Genomic DNA, 20,926 nt, shown 5'->3' with positions numbered 1-20,926 from the left:
ATATTCCTCTCCTTTTTTGTTGGGGAGAATTAATTCCAGCTTTGAGTCCAAGCTCAAAACAAATTATCCAATGGGCAGCACAGAGAGCATCTTATTTCCTGAGTACCACTAAGTATCCTACCCAACAAGGCCATCTCTAGGGAGTGAGGGACACTTGGCAATTAATTTTGCAGGGCCTTGTCTTATACTAGCAGTTTGATCTTTAAAATGTAATAGGAATTCATGGGTTCGTATAAGGTATCGTGATTTTTCAATGAAAGGACAGAATAATGAGTAGAAAAGAGATATATATTGGTTTCTTTCCCAATCAGTATATATGAAGATTCTTCTTACCGTTAAAGCACCATCTCTTCCTGTCCAGGAAGAGGAATCATCAATTCACATTCTTTATTGTCATATGCCTAATTCCTGGCTCTTTCATACTGCCTTCTGGGAGAAAAAGGTAGCAATGCTGTTATTACTCACAATGCCATGGCTCTTCAAACCTATTCAGATTCTTAAAAATGTAGGCCTGCTTGCCTCTTCAGTTCCCTAACTCCATTTATTTAATGCTGATTACATTATTACTCCTAACACCACATCATTCATTGTGCTGCCTATAAATACTGGCTTCTAATGACTCTCACAAAAGTTGTTATTGTGCTTTACTGACAATGCCTACACATGCAAGTCTCACTCAGAGGATGCACAAAAATGTAAATGATAATTTGTTTTTTGATTGTGTTAAATTTACTCTTCAAAATTGTACGGTGTAAAACAGAACAAACATCCTCCAATCCCTTGTCTTCTTTGAACTCTTAAGAACATAATCCTGGCATTCTTAAAGTGTGATCCTTTTCAATGTTGAACACACTGTTGCCTTCCACACACAGCCACCCAGGTGGGGGTAAAAGGAGTGTTTCCATGGGGGCAAGAAATGTCTCTCTCTTATCCAACATACCTTAAGACCAAGTTGGGAGAGTATGATGTCACCACATCGATCAGAGGCAAGAGAGGATATCAGCTGGGAGGACCCATTGGCACTGCAGAACCACAGTCTAAAAATGCTTATGAGGAAATAGGTGCAGCCACTACCAGGCATGGCCCAACATGTAGTATGGAGCCTATGGAGAGGATGGGGCAACTTTCCTTATTGTCAGCAGCTGGGGGTTATGGGTAAAGGACGCTTGTCTCCAATCTTGCTGCCTTCTGTACTGCCGAATGGAGATGAACCTGCAGTCACAACATGGGTAAGCAAGAACCAATACATAGGTCCATACACATGGCTCAGGTCTAAGGGATGGTAGTGTGCCAGGGGTACTGCAGGGCCCTGAGCTCATCCTGTGTACATATGTGAGAGTTACCTGGAATGATCACATCAATCACATGGGCACCATGCTCGTAGCCTAATCTTGTGTGAGCTCACAAAGGAAATACTACATGGGCTTGCAGGAGTGATCAACTTACCAAGCTACCCTTTGAAACCAGAGTCCTGGCATTTGAGCCCAGCCATGGAACCCTGGGATGCCCCCATAGGTGCAAATTCCACAGGTCCTCAGGATATCTGGTTAATCTGTCATGTGTGGTGGAGAGCTCCAAATACTTCCAAAAGGAAAAAAGGAGACGGAGGCCCATGCATGTTCCAACCCAAGTTCAGGGCACCCTGACTGGATGGCACTACCAACCCTGGACCATTCCAGACATCATAGGGGAATTTAGAAAATTTCAAGGAAGACACAATCAAGGCACAAGACACCCCAATTGATAAGGCCTGGGGCAGAGGCCCCATTTGCCCAGGTCTAAGGGAAGTACTGCTCCCTAGACACAGCAGCTCATATTTTTAAGTATGCCATGCTCAGGATCATACAGCAGATACATACTTATAAAATATATCTCCTAGTTTACATGGTGGAACTAAGTGTCAGTATTTCTTGACACTCCACAAAATGGCAAAGTGTTCCACAACCTGAATAAATACAAAAAAATTATTTGGTCTAATTATTTACTTTATTATTGATGATACTAAGGCCTAGATAGGTATTAGTCACTTACCATTTTGCCTCCCCATCTCCCACTGCTTACACTTTGCCAATACTCAGGTTCCCAAAGTATAAATTGGCCTCCCCCTTTGCATCAAGTGCAATGGCCTTGATTTTCTCAGCACAGTACAAGATATTGCTCACCACTGGTGCTCAATCAATATTTTGTGAACAAATGACTCAAATTCCCATAACATGGATGGCTCGAGAGTTCATTTAGCTTAGTTGAACACTCCATAGGGTGATGATACAGCAGAAGTTTATTACATTACAAACATGACAAACCAGGTTTCAAAACCAGAGAAACCTGAAATAAGATCCTCAGTGCTGACCCCAGTGATGGGATAAACAAATTGGCAGCTGTAATCACTCCAGTGTAATCCTATTAATCAGCAGCCCCAGAATAAAATAGGAGACAACCAGGACTACTGCGGCAGTGCTAAATTAACTTCCTCCACCACTGTCACACAGGAGGAAACGATTCATCATATTGAAGCCTGAAGCACATTCTTCACATGAAAAATGAACTTAAGTATAATTTAATGAAACCTCAGAAAACAGGTGTATTTCCATAATGTTTAGGGCTTTATTCTTTTAAAAAAATCAAGAGCTTCCTGGATAAATGATGATCAAAGAGTAGAGTACTGCCCTTGTTGACCTTCCCTGGCATAGATTTCTTATATGCCCTTTACTGAGTAAATAAATAAGTTTGCACATGCGCGCATGCTGTGTTTTTCTTTTCCCTCTTGGTGACTTTCCATCTCCTAATGGCATGATGCTGATGATCTCCAGCATCTCAATTGTCCTCAAAACCTATGCGAGACACCAAGACATAGTAAACCTGCCTCAGTCTTTCTCGATCAGCATAGCCACGCAGATAGTCAGAACCTTTGGGCTATAGTCACTTTACTTAGTGATGAAGGTTTTTTTGGAGCTCTAAAGATTTCAACAATATCGTATGTGATTTTCAAATATCAGAGCAGGTGGAGAGGACTCTGGCCCAAAATAAGGGCTTCTTAGAACACGTGGATCTTAAACAGAGTCTTGAAGCAAAGGGAGGGTGTGATCAGACAGGAAGAAGAAGGGATGCTTCCAATGGGAGGAATTAGAATGTTCAGGGTATAGAGGAGAGAACTTCACAGAAAATAGAAGGGGCCTGCGAGATAAGCAGCCCACCTCTATTAGATGATGTGCCAAATAACGGTGGTTAAAAATAACACTGGCTAGATATGCTGAGGACAGATTAGAAAACTGGTGTGCATAAATTCAAGTTCTTTAATTTGAAAAAAAATTAAAGCATAAAAAAGCTTCTTATCTAAAAGAAGCCAATGGAAAACACTTATAAATGAGACCATTCCCAATACTTCCCTAATTTATCAGACTTTTGTGTATCTAAGTACGATTTGGTTGTTTGAACATGCTCTCCCTCTATGGGACTCTTTAATAATGGAGCATAAGGTAGTGAGAGCAGTCAGTGGCCTGCACATCAGAACTGTGAGCTCCAGAACTCGCTCCTGGGCTGACCCACTGGATTGCTTTGACTAAATCTGGAAACACCTCTAACCAAACTTAGAATGGAATAAACTGATTCTCCTGGCAATACTGCTTTAGTAATATTTACTAGGCACTTAATATACTGCATGTTTAGGCATCAACACCTTTGAGGGTTTTGCTTGTTCCTTGTTATATCCACCCCCATGAGATTGGCATTATCCTCCTCCTCTTCTATATGAAGAAACTGTGGCAGTGGGATCAAGGCCCAGGTCTGTCAGTCTCCATGGTCTATATCCTCATCCCCTCCCCTATCCTGCCTCCATCTTGTCTCCGAAGGTGCCACCTGTTTCAGTTGTTCCTGAGTGAGGAAAAGTGAGAAGGACATCATCAGCTGTGCCCTGAAGAATGTGGTTTTGGTTTTGCTTAACAAATCACAGGCATCCAGTAGGTATATGTCTGATGATTAACTTTATGTGTCAACCTGACTGGGCCACAGGATGCCAAGAATAAACATTTCTAGAAGCATCTGTGAGGGTGTTTCTGACTGAGATTCACATGCAAATCAGCGTACTTGATAAGACAGCCTGCCTTCCCCAGTGTGGGTGGGCATCATTCAGTCACAGAGGGCCTGAACCAAAGCCAGAGGAAGAAGGCATCTGTCCCCTCTTATTTTTTCTGCCTCACTGGTGAGCTGGGACAACTCAGCTCATCTTCTCCTAACCTTGGGCTAGGATTTACACCTCTGGTTCTCAGGCCTTCAGACTTGTACTGAATTACACAACTGGCTTTCCCGGGTCTCCAACTTGCAGACTGTAGATTGCAGGACGTCTTGGCCTCCATAATTGGAATGAGCCAATTCCTCACAACAAATCTTTCTTTTTCTCATGAATGAGTGAGAGAGTGTGTGTATGTGTGTGCCTGTGTGTGTGCACTGATGTGTTGATATTACTGAGGTTTTTTAGGGAACGGGGTGAAAATGAATTTCAAATGACTCAACAATACAGCACCGCAGCTCCTGGAAATCGTGAGAGTTCAAGACTTGCCTTTTCACTAAGCTAGGGAAATGCTGTCAAGGTAACCCTTCTTTGTACAGCTTTACACTTCTGTAGCTGTACAGTTGTGCTAGCTATTACTGCAGGGCAGCTCTATATGACACAAATTCTTGGTGATGGCAAGGCCAGCCTTTCCTCCTCTTTGTAGCTATATCTGTTTGATGTACTCCAGCCTCTGCCCCTTATGAACTTTGTGATACGTGGCAAACCAATTCACCTCCCTGAGCTTTCCTCTGCACTGAAATGAGAATGATAACGGCAGTTACCTATAGGGATTAAATGAAGGAGAGGGTACAGCTCAGAGGTAGAGCACTGGACTGAAGATCAAGGGTTTCAATGAGATAGTGCATGTCAAACACGTGGCACAGTGCCCTGCATGACATGAGGGCTCAAGGACTACTTACATTGTTAATATTTCCAGTTCTGTATTGGGTCGTGCAGTTCTTCCCACTGAAAGCTTTCCCACCTCTCCTCAAAGACCTCCCTCTCAATGCTCCTACTCCTTTCTAAATAGGTCAAATCTTATTTCCCCCAGGCCTCTTGAGCTATCTCTCTTCTGGATGCCTGGGTCCATATCTGCATGCAGACAATCCACGGCTCAAGCAATTCACTGCTCTCCAGTTATTTCAAAGGCAGATTGTTGTCACCCAAGTACATTTTGCCATTGATGAAGAAACAGAGGCCCAAGGCACTGGTGCTGACTACTACCAGGTAGCCCCTCAGACAGGACCCCTGTCAGGGAATAAGCTGTGGTATCCACTATGTTTACTAGGAAAAGGAAGGGTGAAGCACTCAGAGGGTTACCACAGTGGTCAGAGTGGGTTAGGCAGGAGAATGAACACTGAACATGATCCAGGCTGCCCTCTGTAAGACGAGGTGAAAAAAGCTACTGCGGTTCTCAGAGTGGCCACACCCAATGCAGGTATAAAAGTGGCCAGGTTAGAAAACTCCCAGCTGGATCCTAGGTCTGTGTCTATCTGGCTACTCATAAGCAAGCTTGGACGATATGCTTAGTCATGTCTTGATCTCTCATGTAAAAAGTAAGCCAGAAATTAAATTTCCCTCTTGGCTCTCTGCTTACGTTTTCTACTCACATTGTTTCTGTGGCTAAATGTCTACCATTGTGAAGGTCACAGAGCCCTCCGAGCCTTCTTACAAGCAGAGAAGGCCACAAATGACCATTATCAAACAAGACCTGTCTGACTGTCTCCTTGCACGACTTTTTATACTCATGGAAGCAGATGGCAATATTATGATGAACAGAAATGGGTAATTGTCCAGGGAAGCAAAAGATGAGGACATATCCTCATCCCTAATATCCAATAATTCTTTAAAGAGTGTATATAAATTATTTGACAGTTGTTCAAAACCAAAGTCTCCCACAACTTGCTAGAGAATCAAAAATGGATGAAGGCCAAGTAGAAATTTACCAAATCAAAATAACTGCAGGAAATGATACCTGAAGGTTTGAATTACTAAATATTGTTTTACCCTTCAAAGTGTGACAGAAAAACACATTTGTAATCATTAGCAATAAATGCATGAATTAATGGATATTACTAAACTGCCTCCTGAAGCATTTGCTTAAGTGGGTAAACAGGAACCCTCTTATGTCACAATTTCACAGTTCATTAGAAAGAATCCTTTCTACATATACTATATACATGAGGAAAATATCACCCTAATCCTGATCAAATGATCACAAAATCAATGTTAATAAGGAGCAAGAAAATAGTAGTGTACTTATCACTTACATTTAAACATCTTTTCAAACAATTTTAATTCCAATTCTACAATGACTTGTAACTTTAGTCGGATAATCAGAAAAACTTTCTTTTATTTAAAAATTCTCCCTTTGCCTCTCTGACTGCAGAGAACCTCCTTTGTTTTGTTTTCCTAACATTCATTCTCCCATCCTCTGAATGACCCTCTGGTTTTCCCATGGGGATACACCTCTCCCCAGCTCTCTCTCTCTTTGCGACTTGGGGAGGTCTCACTTTCTACTTGGCTCCAGTGGAAGCATTCCACTACCACTTCACCTGGAAGGAACAAGAACCCAGCAGACTCATTTCTTATTTCTTCTGCTCGCTAAACTCTGCTTCCTTCCTTTCATTCTATGTAGATCTGCATTCTCCCTCCTTTATTCACAGGGCAGAAGTTTCTATTCTCAGCTCCTAAATTTTGTTGTTACTGTCCCATTCTCATCTACATGTATGCCAGCTGTCTTTGCATCCTGATTCCAAAATCCCAAGAAAGAAATTCCTGCCAACATATATGTATGTAACAAGAAACCAAGGAGTTATTGCCAAGAGTACAGGGGCTTATATTAATACAAAGCTGGGTGGCTTATTCCTCACAAATCTGGTATCAAACACCAAAAGAAAGGGCAGGCTCTTTAGCTGGATGATACCCTAAAAGATGTCTACTACAACTTCCTTCTTCCCTTTCAATCTTACCTTTTTTTTCCCTCAGTGGGCCAACATTTCCCAAATCACCCAGAATGATAATTTCTCAAGTGCAGAGAGCTTACCAGGATTCAAACAAAGTGTCAAATCTTTGGAAGTCTGGGTACCAACAGCTGCTAGAAAGAGAATCTGACATTTCCCTATCATCACTGGCATTCATGTCATCTTCTTTTATGAAAGATGATGAAAGTTACCCAAGCGATTAGGTAGGATTTTCATGAGACTAAATCATCAGCCTTATATAATCAAATGCCATTATACAAGGTTTCCAGTAGTTAACCCACAGCACAGAATGTTAATTTGTTGTCTTTAAAACTTGCACAATGCTAGCTATGGTCTGAGGAGCACTAAAAGCATTTTACAGGTGACAAATGGTTAGTATTCAATACAATGCTTAAAAAGCAAGTTAATAAGGAAAAAATTATTTGCATAAATTAGAAAAGTTAGACTTTTTCGGGAACATCAAATTATTGTCAACATTTTGCTGCTTGTAAGCTTATTTTTAATAAAATCAATCATATGGAATAATCGCTAGGCTTAGTGAACTCAGTGAAAGCCTGACATCTTACTAAATTCATTCAGAGCAAAGAGATTCCCAGAATGAAGAAAGAGAATTAGAACTTCACCATGTCACCACAGCAATTCTATTAACTGATAGGTATGCAGGCAGACATCAAATTATTTTTACATTATATATATCCCACCAACTAATATTGTGAAGGGAAAAGGAAATATTCCATGACATAATTTAGCAAACACCTCCTGAGAAGTCATAGAATTGAGCTAATAGTCTAGGCGAAGCTGTTAATCCTGTATTGCTGTGTGAAATATTTTGATTGCCTAAAATTGTCGTGCAATGATCCATTTTGATTTCTTCTTGCTAGCTAGATTACCAGCTCCACGAGAGCCTAATGCTTGGCAGGAGTGGACACTCAGTGAATGCTGATTAGATGATTGATTAGAAAACCACCAACAATGAGGTGCTAAGTGAAAACAAATAGATTAGCAAGGAATAATCCAGTTTCCAGTTCCAGAATAAACTGTACAATCACTCCATTTTATTCATAGTCCATGAGAGAAGCCATGTTTTCATGGTTTATTTCATTTTCTCAGCTGCATCCCTAGAACCTTTAACAGTACCTGGAACAAACTAAGGACTGGAAAAGCTTACGCCTATAACTCCAGCACTTTGGGAAGCTAAGGTGGGAGGATCACTTGAGCCCAGGGGTTCAAAGCCAACCTGGGCAACAAAGCGAGACCCTGTCTCCACAAAAAATAAAAATAAATTTAAAAATTTAGCTGGGCATAGTGGTGCATGCCTATCATCCTAGCTAATCAGGAGGCTGAAGCAAGAGGATCACTTGAGCCCAGGAGTTCATGGTTACAGTGAGCTATGATTGCAGCACTGCACTATAGCCTGGGAAAAAGAGTGACACCTGTCTCTAAAAAAAATGTTTTGATGAGTAAGTAAATTCCACCAATGCAGTCCAGGAAGAAGAAGAAGAGTCTGCATCAATTTAACTTTTCACACACAGAAATGTCCTTCTGTATATCCACTTCTAATCTAAGTGATTAATAGAAAAACCAGAAGAATAAAAACATACATTGTAAGTTTGGAAAAGAGACTTACAAGAAAAGGGACAGTTGGCTAGAGTTGTTTACCCAGTGGGTTATCACTAACAGACTATCTATGATACTGAAGGTGATCCAAATGTCACCCCAAAATATGCTACCCCAAAATAGGTCATTTTGACATAAGGATTACTTTGAACTGAAGGAAACTGAGATTTCACAGAAGCTGCCAGGACTTCCTTTACCTGACTAAAACCAGAAACTCCTGAGCAATGAGTACTACCATAGATTCCCTCCTGCGAGGAAGTTTTTGGCCATGAAGAAGACAGAAAGTTGGCACCAAGATGAACCTGCACAACCAAGCCTTACTAAAATAACCTGGATCTTCCATTAGAGTCTCCCATATATCTACCTTCCTACAGGTTACCACTCCCAGAAGCTAAAAAAATCTTTCCTTTGCCTTGTCACATGTCCATAATTTATCACTCTTTGTTAAAAATGGTACATAAATTCTCAGGCCTATCTACTTCTTTGAAGCTTTACTTCTTTTCTAGGAAGGCCCCTGTGTTAAGAAAAGCTAACGTCAGATAAAATTTGTTTGCCTTTTCTCCTGTTAATCTGTCTTTTCTCAGTCTATTTTACAGGGCCCCAGCCAATGAACCTAAAAGGGTAGAGGAAAAAAGTTTTTCTCCTCCCCTAAGCTACCTTTGACTTTTTCTTCTCCATATTAAGTATGTGATTACATACTGCTCTTTTGCTTGGTGATTTTAACTTGGATAATGAGACCGAGATCTGACTTCATGACTCTCCTCAATTATATGAAATATTATTTCATGAAAGATCCTAGGCAGCTGACAGTCATTCTGAGTAAGAAGAAAGAAATAGCCTTAAAGAGTAGCAAGAGAGACTTTAACTCATCCTGGGAAAGAACTCCAGACTCATTCAACATTGAACATTTCCCAAATAAGAGAGATAAAATGGTTTTATTTAGAGATCTTTAAAGCAGATAAAAATTTTTTTGAAGTTTTAAAAAACCCTTTAAGGAGCCTGGCCCTCAATGGTTCCATGAGGTTCCTGTCTGAATCACTACCCATCTTTAATAATTGCATTCCTCTCTCAGTATTTGAAGTCAAAACATGAAGCAATTCAGACTCTGGCTATTTGATTAAATTAATTTCTGCCTTTCAAGTTTTCAGATATAAAAATTACCCAATAAGAGGAATTATATTCTCTGAACTGAGAGGATGCAAAAAGATCCCATTAGCATGTAGAAACATAACACATTTTGAAGTAATATGCCCTCACTCTCATGTGCATAACTGGTGTTATTCATCTTTTCAGAAATTATTTTAATTCAGTCTGGAAAATAAAACACAATTTAATATAGATACTTCCTGTTTCTCCACCCACATACCTATTTGCATTTTCAGCTTTTAATGAGGTTTGTAATATAAAAGACACTCTTGAAATTTACAGACCTTTGAGATTAACTGCTTTATTCAGTTTATATACTTACTAGACAATCGCCCAAAAAGTATCTCAGGCCCAAAGTCACCATAAATGATTGGTGAAAAAAATAAAATTGGATCAATGTGTTTTTGGAAAAGCTCATGTGACCCAGAAGCCTTTTTATTTATTTATGTATTTTTTATTATACTTTGGTTCTACAGTACATGTGCACAACGTGCAGGTTTGTTACATAGGAATATATGCACCATGTTGGTTTGCTGCACCCATCAACTCGTCATTTACGTTAGGTATTTCTCTTAATGCTATCCCTCCCCCAGCCCCCCACCCCCAAACAGGCCCCAGTCTGTGATGTTCCTCACCTTGTGTCCATGTGTTCTCATTGTTCAATTCCCACCTATGAGTGAGAACATGCAGTGTTTGGTTTTCTGCCGTTGTGATAGTTTGCTGAAAATGATGGTTTCCAGCTTCATCCATGTCCCTACAAAGGACATGAACTCATCCTTTTTTATGGCTGCATTGTATTCCATGCTGTATATGTGCCATATTTTCTTAATCTAGTCTATCATTCATGGACATTTAGGTTGGTTCCACTTCTTTGCTACTGTGAATAGTGCTGCAATAAACATACATGCACATGTGTCTTTATAGCAGCACCATTTACAATCCTTTAGGTATATACCCAGTAATGGCATGGCTGGGTCAAATGGTATTTCGAGTTCTAGATCCTTGAGGAATCACCACACTGTCTTCCACAATGGTTGAACTAATTTACACTCCCACCAACAGTGTAAAAGTGTTCCCATTTCTCCACATCCTCTCCAGCACCTGTTGTTTCCTGACTTTTCAATGATCACCATTCTAACTGGCGTGAGATGGTATCTCATTGTGGTTTTGATTTGCATTTGTCTGATGACCAGTGATGATGAGCATTTTTTCATGTGTCTGTTGGCTGCATAAATGTCTTCTTTTGAAAAGTGTCTGTTCATATCCTTTGACCACTTTTTGATGGGGTTGTTTTTTTCTTGTAAATTTGAGTTATTTGTAGATTCTGGATATTAGCCCTTTGTCAGATGGATAGATTGCAAAAATTTTCTCCCATTCTGTAGGTTGCCTGTTCACTCTGATGATAGTTTATTTTGCTGTGCAGAAGCTCTTTAGTTTAATTAGATCTCATTTGTCAATTTGGGCTTTTGTTGCCCTTGCTTTTCATGTTTTAGTCATGAAGTCTTTGCCCATGCCTGTGTCCTGAATGGGATTGCCTAGGTTTTCTTCTAGGGTTTTCATGGTTTTAGGTATTACATTGAAGTCTTTAATCTATCTTGAGTTAATTTTTATATAAGGTGTAAGGAAAGGCTCCTGATTCAGCTTTCTACATATGGCTAGCCTGTTTTTTCCAGCACCATTTATTAAATAGGGAATCCTTTCCCCATTGCTTGTTTTTCCCAGGTTTGTCAAAGATCAGATGGTTGTAGATGTGTGGTGTTATTTCTCCGGCCTCTGTTCTGTTCCATTGGTCTATATATCTGTTTTGGTAACAGTACCATGCTGTTTTTGTTACTAGAGCCTCGTAGTATAGTTTGAAGTCAGGTAGCACGATGCTTCCAGATTTGTTATTTTTGCTTAGGAATTGTCTTGGCAATGCAGGCTCTTTTTTGGTTCCATATGAACTTTACAGTAATTGTTTCCAATTCTGTGAAGTAGTTTTTTCCAATTCTGAGGGTAGGAATAATGTGCATTTTTTAAATTCTAATTTTATTCCAGCACTAACACAGTTCATAGCAACAGTAGCTTCTCAACCATCATTCAGCAAATGAATGGACAGAGATCCTTTTATTGAAAGATAAGTAGCTGTCTGTAGATATGATTTCAGAGAGACATAGACATAGCATGCCTTTTTCCCATGCAACTCTTCTACCTATCCCAGAATATTCAAAATCCCAAACTAAGGCATGAGGCATTTTATTCTACTATTAGAAAGAAGCTTAAAATAGAAATGTCCTGGAGAGCTAGAATATTTAGGCACTGGAGATGGTGTGTCCAAAAGAGAATGGGAAAAAAAGGAAACTGAAAGTAAGGTTACTTTTATTGCCAGGCTCCAAGGCCTTAGAGGAGACCCCTGACAATCAATTCTAAAATATTTTTGGATTCTAGGGTCTCTCTCCCCTTGTAGCTTCAGATTTAATTCCATTTTCTAAAGTCAATCCTGTCTGAGAGCAAGAGAAATTTATGAATTTACAAACCCCGCGTTCTCCAGGATTCACCTGAGCTGGTCTTCACCTGGTACCTTAGTCCTGAGATCTATGTTTCTTATTTCTAAGCCTACTCCTAAAACTTCTGCCTTAGTTATAATAATTTACACACCATGGTTATGTCTTAGACCCATTTCTTTATATTGCTATTATGCCCAGTATTGGCTCGTTACCTGTCTTAATCTGTCTTGTGCTGATACAACAAAATATCTCAGACTGGGTAATTTATAAAAAATAGATATTTTTCTCTCAAAGTTCCTGAGGCTGGAAAGTCTGAGATCAAGGCAACAGCAGGTTTAGTTGTTTAGTGAGGGCTGCATCCATTAGAGGGGAGTAACATTATGCTCTCACATGGAGGAAGCGCAAGAGACAAAAGCTTTGTGAAGCCTCTTTTATAAGAGTCTTAATCCCATTCATGAGGGGAGGAGCCCTCATGGACTAATCACCTCTTAACAATCCCACCTCTTACTACCATCACATTGGCAACATCTGAGATTTGGAGGGGCCGCTTTCAAATCATAGTACTACCCATGCTCTTGCAAGTCCCTCCCAGGAACTGGAACACTACCAGAAAATCCCCACGCCTTGACAGACATGCTACCTGTGAACACATCCCCAGATGATGAACATCTGCCTCATCTGCCAGGAGGCATACCTGTGCCCTGTTTCTGTTGGGACATTAAGGAGCCACAGTTTGGAACCCCTTGTTGGACTGTAATTGGACTTTCTCCACATGAAGGAACACATGTAACTGCAAAACCTGAGTTCTTCCAATTTTTCCCACCCTATTACATTTATTTGGTCATATTCGGTTGTGTCATTACTCTCCAAGGTGTTATGGCTAAGACAAAAAAAAGTGTGCATCTCCGGAGAAGGGTTTTAATCATCCCTGAAACTAGTTGAGGTGGACAAACTCCAAGATGGCCCCAATTATCCCTACGTCCTGTTATTCATGCCCTTGTATAATCCCCTCCCCTGGAGTGTTGGCAGGACCTGCAACTTCCTTCTAACCAAGAGCATAAGGCAAAGTTGCTAAGATGTTACTTCCTTGAGTATGTTACATAAGATGGTAACTTGTACCCTGCTGCCAGACCTTAATGACTGATTCTCTTCATTGCTGGCTTTGGTGAAGAAAGCTGCCCCATAGAGAAAGCCACATGGCAAATAACTCAAAGCAGCCTTCAGACAGTTGCCAGCAAGTAGCTAAGGCCCTCTGTCCAACAATCCATGAGGACCTGAATCCTGCTAATGACTACAAGTTTGGAAACACATCCTTCCCCATTTGAGCATCTGATGAGACTCCAAGCTTGAGTGACACCTTGAGACTTCTGAGAGATCCTGAGCTAATCTCTGCCAAGATTAGCTTGGCACAGCACCAAATTGGTGAGAATGTAAAGCAACTGCAACTCTCATAAACTGCTACTGGAAATATAAAATAAATAAACCACTCTGGAAAACTCTTTGGCAAATTTTTATAACTTCAAATGTACATCTATCTTATGACCCAATAGTTCCACTTCTGTTTACCTAAGAGAAAGTAATAGATATGCCCACAAAATGGCTTTTATATAATTGCTTATTGCAGCTTTAACCACAAAAGCCCCAAACTGAAAACAATCCACTGTCAATTGATAGCAGAATTGATAAACAAATGTTGTCCTATTCACTCAATGGCATATTACTCAACAATAAGAAGAGAAGAAACTACTGATACATGCAACAGCATGCATGAATCTAAGAGATATTATGTTGAGACAAAGGAGTCAGAATCCCCCTCCCAATAAATACAGACGTATTGTTCCTTTTTTGTTGAAGTTCAGGAAAAGGAAAAACTATTCTAATCTGTGAAAGAAGTCAAATGTGTGTTAGAGATTTACTGGAACAGGGCATAAGAGAATTTCTTAGTAATGAAAATATTCTAAATCTTTATAGTGCTTTTTAATATGTGGGCAAAACTTACCAAATTATATAAACTTAAGAGCTGTATAATTCACTATGCATAAATTGTGCCTCAATTAAAAAAAGACTAGAGACACTGTGAACAATTTTATAAATATAAATTCAACTCTTTAGATAAAATTAACAATGTCTTCCATTTTATGATGAGGAAACAGATTTTCAACAAACTATGAATAATCTAATAAAGTGAAGATAAAGAATTTTTAAACCTACAGTAAATATTTTATACTGAAATGTAGAAATCCTTCCCTTCGAACTTTTTTCTTGTCATTACACATGAAATAAGAAGGTCTACCAAAACCAGTTCTATGCAACACTGTCCTAGAGAGGCTTTCAAAAAAAGAAATAAAGATAGAAAATAGAGACACAGAGCCACGATTATTTTTAGATAACATAAAATACAAATTAATCTTTAGCAAGGACATTAGATATCCTATCTACCAAAGTTAAAAAACAAAGCTTCAAAACAATACCATTTCTAATAGATTTGATCAAACACCTTATAGTAGACCCAATGAAAGTAATGCAACCAAGAACGCGGCAAAACATCACCAAGAGAAATTAAAAATATATACAAGTGAAGGTTTATATTATGGTATATTTGAGAATTGGAAAACTCAATGTTGTAAAGTTGTCAATTGATTCCAAATTTACAGATAGATAGATAAAATTGATGCGATTCCAATAAAAATTCTAGCTGTTTTATTTATGGTGGAAATTGACGGGCTCATTGTAAAATGCAAACGATGCCTGCGTGAGGTGGTGCATGCCTATAATGCCAACACTTTGGGAGGCCCAGATGGGAAGATCACTTCAGCTCAGGATTTCAAGAACAGCATGGCAACACAGACCTTCGTCTCTACAAAATAACTTAAAAATTAAAAAAAAAAATTAGCCAGGCATGGTTGTGCATGGCTGTAGTCCCAGCTATTCAGGAGGCTGAGGTAGAAGGATAACTTGAGCCTAGGAGGTTGAGGCTGCAGTGAGCCATGATTGTGCCACTGCACTCCAGCCTGGGCAATGGAGTCAGACCCCATCTCAAAAAGAATGCACATTATAACACAAAGAGTGGACACTAGGAAATACAATCTTAAGGGAGAACAAACTTGGAGGAGTTACACTATCAGATACCAAGCTTATTGTAAAAATATAGTAAAAAAAACACTATGGTACTGGCTCAAAAATAGACAAATAGACTGTTGGAACAAAATAGAGAACTCTAAAGTAGCCTCAAACATGTATGATTACCTACTTTACAACAAAGATGCTACTACAGTGCAGTGAGAAACAATAGTTTTCTCAATGAATGGTGGTGATTAATTGGATAATCATATGAGAGGAAAAATATTTTAAAAACCTTGACCCTTAGACTTCATGCATAAAAATAAGTTCCAGATGGATTGACTTAATGTGACTTAAAGACTTAAATGTGAAAGGTAAAATTATAAAGCTTGTAAAAGATTGAATAGGAGAATATCTTCATGACCTTGTAACTGCCAAAGATTTCTTAAACAAGACAGAAATAGCATCAAGCATAAACAAAAAGGTTGATAACTTGGACCTCATTAAAAAGTAAAACTGTTCATAAAAAGTTATTAAGACAGTAAGAAGTCAAACCACTGAGTGGCAGAGGTTTTCGATACATATAGCTGATAGAAGACTCCCAGAATATATGAAGTTATTATGCAAATTAATAAGAAAAAGCAGACAATCTAATTTTTAAATGAGTAAAAGTATGCAGCAGGCATTTCACACACACACACACAAAAAGACATCCAAATGACCAAAAAAAAAAAAAAAAAAAAAAACTGGAAAAATCCTCAGTGCCATTAGTCACCAGGAATATCCAAATTAGAGCAACAACAAAACATGATATCCATCTAGTAAAATAGCATTAAAAAAACAAACAAGAATAACAATACCAAGTATTAGTGAGAATGCAGAGCAACTATAACTCTTATATACTGTTGTGATTTTAAAATAATACAACCACTTTGGAATTAATATAACCACTTTGGAAAACCCTTGGCAATATATACTAGATCTGTATATGCATAAATCCTATAAGCAAGCAATTCCACTCCTAGATATATATACCATAGCAATGAATGTAAATACACAGCAAAAATTATACAAGAGTGTTTATTACAGAATGCTTCATAATAGACAAAAACTGAATACAGCCCAAACATTCACAAACCATAGAATGAGTAAAGTACAAAATTCAAACATAGAATTTGGCAAGAGAACTAAGTAAAAAAAAAAAAATAGCTGAAAAAGATTAACAAGCAGACTGCTAATGGCAGAAACCAGATTTTGGGTACATAAATATTCACTTCAAAATGCTTTCAATTTACCAAAATATTTAAAATTTTTCATTAGTAAAATGTTGGGAGAAAATATTACAACTAATAATATACTTGTTACTACTAACATATGATCAATTCAAAAGAAAAACATAAGGTGAATAACTACACTATGACTATAACAAATTAGAAAACTATGTAATAAATGATCTTTTTATAGAAATAATATGAAATATCTCAGAATAAGTATAACAAGAAATGATAATATTGATGGAAATTACAAATTCTGCTTTTAACCAACCCAGACAAATAAACTAAGTATATATTATTGCCAAACAAAAATGGCTGAAGACTGAGGACTTACCACAGTCCAGCATTAGACATTCATGAACTTTCCTCAGGACTAACTTTAATTCCTGAAAATTTCATGAACCTAATAAAAGAAGAAAGCAAATATGATAATCCATTAGCAACAAATTACCCTGGTATTTTGGCATCAAAATAATGTGAAATGTATTTGATTTTTCAAAATAAAATTATAAGATAATTTGATTACATGAATGCAGTATTGTATACACATTGTTATAAATGGAAGCAAAGCACATCTTAATGTTTTTAGGACTCCCTTAAGATCTACTCATGTCAATTTATCATTTTATCAATTCAATTTTGTTTGACTTACAGATGACTTGTATTGACTACTAACAGGAAGAATACCAGAAGCAAATGAGACTTGCAAACAGGATGCTATCAAAGAAGCTGTTACGCTTTTGCTCTTGGCTTTTTAAAAATGTTTTTGCATTTAGCTTCTGAATATAAAGATACCCTCAAATCAGGATCAAATATCTTCCTGAAATCACTGTTTATGGTTCAGTTATTTATATTGATGGGGATCTCAACAACCAAAACACCTCTGAAGATGATCTGTGTGCAAGGCAACAAATAGGCTCTGTGGGGTGTGCAAAGATGAACAGGAATAGTTGCGGCAATCTGAGAACTGCCAAGCTCCAGTCTAGGGTAAGGATTTATCAGAGAATATGCTGTAATAGAGTTTTTGACAGAACATTTCCTGGGGTATATAATTGTACTTGTGATGAATGAATCTGCTGCAATTTAACACGTTCATTAATGAATCAGAAGAGAAGACAGAATAGGTGACACTGGGAAAGTCACTTAACCTTTTGTGGCCTCCAGCTTTTCATTGTGCCTCTTTGCTCCTGCAACACAACTATTTCTACTCCCTGAGCACAATCCTCTCTCTTTATCTTCAAGAGCTTGCAATGAACCCTGCCTAAACATTCTTCCTCCATCTCTCTTCCCCTCCTTTCCTCTCCCGAGCCTGGCTTTTTCATTCAGACCTCAGCAGAGATATAATTTATTTTCTCAGGAAGTGTGCCTCCATCTCCCCATTCTGAGGTAGGCGGCCCTCTCATGCACTCCCACAGCATCCAGTCATGTTGCTTTTATCATTCTTGTATATTTGCTGATTTGCACGTATTTTTTCTTTTCTATAATGAGAAGTTTCCATAGGTCTAGAACTTGTCTTGTTCACTAGTTTATATCCAGGAACCAGGGTATTGCAAACAAACGTGCTACACTTGGTGCTTTGAAAAGCATATATGGGACACTTCTAAAATCGACACCCTAACATCACCAAAAGAACTAACGAAGCAAAAACAAATTCAAAACCTAGCAGAAGACAAGAAATAACTAAGATCAAAGCAGAACTGATAGAGACATGAAAAACCCTTCAAGAAATGAATGAATCCAGGAGGTTTTTTGAAAACATTAACAAAATAGATAGAACACTAGCCAGACTAATAAAGAAGAAAAGAGACAAAAATCAAATAGACACAATAAAAAATGATAAAGGAGATATCACCACTGATCCCAAAGAAATACAAACTACCACCAGAGAATACTATAAACACCTCTTAGAAAATAAACCAGAAAATCTAGAAGAAATGGATAAGTTCCTGGACACATAAACCCTCCCAAAACTAAACCAGGAAGAAGTCAAATCCCTGAATAGACCAATAACAAGTACTGAAATTGAGGCAGTAGTTAATAGCCTACTAACCAAAAAAAGCGTAGGACCAAACGGATTCACAGCCAAATTCTCCCAGAGCTAAAAAGAGCAGCTGGTACCATTCCTTCTGAAACTATTCCAAGCAATAGAAAAAGAGGGACTCCTCCCTAACTCTTTTCATGAGGCCAGCGTCATCCTGACACCAAAACCCGGCAAAGACACAACAAAAAAAGAAAATTTCAGGCCAATATCCCTGATGAACATAGATGCGAAAATCCTCAATAAAATATTGGCAAACCGAATCCAGCAGCACATTAAAAAGCTCTTCCACCAGCATCAAGTCAGCTTCATCCCTGGGATGCAAGGCTGATTCAGCATATGCAAATCAATAAACGTAATCCATCACATAAGCAGAAACAATGACAAACACCACACAATTATCTCAATACATGCAGAAAAGGCCTTCAACAAAATTCAACACCCCTTCATGCTAAAAACACTCAATAAACTAGGCATTGATAAAATGTACCTCAAAATAATAAAAGCTATTTATGACAGACCCACAGCCAATATCACACTGAATGAGCAAAAGCTGGAAGCATTCCTTTGAAAACAGGCACAAGACAAGGATGCCCTCTCTCACCACTCCTACTCAACATAGTATTGGAAGTTCTGGCCAGGGTAATCAGGCAAGAGAAAGAAATAAAGAGTATTCAGATAGGAAGACAAGAAGTCAAATTATCTCTGTTTACAGATTACATGATTGTATATTTAGAAAACCCCATCATCTCAGCCCAAAAACTTCTTAAGCCGATAAGCAACTTCAGCCGTCTCAGGATACAATTTGCAAAAATCACAAGCATTCCTATATATGAATAACAGACAGAGAACCAAATCATGAGTGTACTCCCATTCGCAATTGCTACAAAGAAAGTAAAATACCTAGGAATACAATTAACAAAGGATGTAAAGGATCTCTTCGAGGAGAACCACAAACCACTGTTCAAGGAAATAAGAGAGGACAAAAACAAATGGAAAAATATTCCATGCTCATGGATAGAAAGAATCAATATCGTGAAAATGGCCACACTGCCCAAAGTAATCTATAGATTCAGTGCTATTCCCATCAAGCTACCATTGACTTTCTTCACAGAATTAGGAAAAACTACTTTAAATTTTCTGTGAAACCAAAAAAGAGCCCATATAGCCAAGACAATCATAAGCAAAAAGAACAAAGCTGGAGGCATCATGCTACCTGACTTCAAACTACACTACAAGGCGACAGTAACCAAAGCAGCTTGGTACTGGTACCAAAACAGATATATAGAGCAATGGAACAGAACAGAGGCCTCAGAAATAACAACACACATCTACAACCATCTGATCTTTGACAAACTTGACAAAAACAAGCAATGGGGAAAGGATTCCCTATTTAATAAGTGGTGTTGGGAAAACTGGATGGCCATATGCAGAAAACTGAAACTGGACCCCTCCCTTACACCTTATACAAAAATTAACTCACAGTGGATTAAAGATTTAAACATAATACCTAAAACCAGAAAAACCATAGAAGAAAACCTAGGCAATACCATTCAGGACATAGGAATGGGCAAGGCCTTCATGACTAAAACACCAAAAGCAATGGCAACAAAAGCCAAAATTGACAAAAGGGATCTAATTAAACTAAAGAGCTTCTGCACAGCAAAAGAAACTATCATTAGAGTGAACAGGCAATCTATAGAATGGGAGAAAAATTTTGCAATCTATCCATCTGACAAAGGGCTAATATCCAGAATCTACAAAGAACTTCAACAAATTTACAAGAAAAAAAAACAAACAACCCCATCAAAATGTGGATGAAGGATATGAACAGATACTTTTCAAAAGAAGACATTTATATGGCCAACAGACACATGAAAAAAAGCTCATCATCACTGTTCATTAGAGAAATGCAAATCAAAATCACAATGAGATATCATCTCACGCCAGTTACAATGGCAATTATTAAAAAGTCAGGAAACAACAGATGCTGGAAAGGACGTGGAGAAATAGGAATGCTTTTTCACTGTTGGTGGGAGTGTAAATTAGTTCAACCACTGTGGAAGACAGTGTGGCGATACCTCAAGGTCTAGAACTCGAAATACCATTTGACCCAGCAATCCCATTCCTGGGTATATCCACAAAGGATTATAAATCATTCTACTATAAAGACACATGCACACGTATCTTTATTGCAGCACTACTCACAATAGCAAAGACTTGGAACCAACCCAAATGCCCATCAATGATAGACCGGTTAAAGAAAATGTGGC

General features: G+C 38.4%; 1 protein-coding gene across 1 annotated transcript in view; it reads right to left on the bottom strand.

Moving 5' to 3' along the window:
- The window catches only part of KCNN2 (potassium calcium-activated channel subfamily N member 2), a 394,236-nt gene extending 377,218 nt beyond the window's left edge, over positions 1-17,018 (bottom strand). Inside the window, exon 1 of the mRNA XM_031011707.3 lies at positions 16,950-17,018. The gene's annotated coding sequence lies outside the window, so the exon portion shown is untranslated. The remainder of the gene's footprint in view (positions 1-16,949) is intronic.
- Between the last annotated feature and the right edge of the window lie 3,908 nt (positions 17,019-20,926).

Source organism: Gorilla gorilla, chromosome 4 (genome assembly GCF_029281585.2).
Source record: "Gorilla gorilla gorilla isolate KB3781 chromosome 4, NHGRI_mGorGor1-v2.1_pri, whole genome shotgun sequence".
NCBI lineage: Eukaryota > Metazoa > Chordata > Mammalia > Primates > Hominidae > Gorilla > Gorilla gorilla.
Note: the sequence above shows the minus strand (reverse complement) of the source record. Positions and strands in the feature narration are given on the sequence as shown.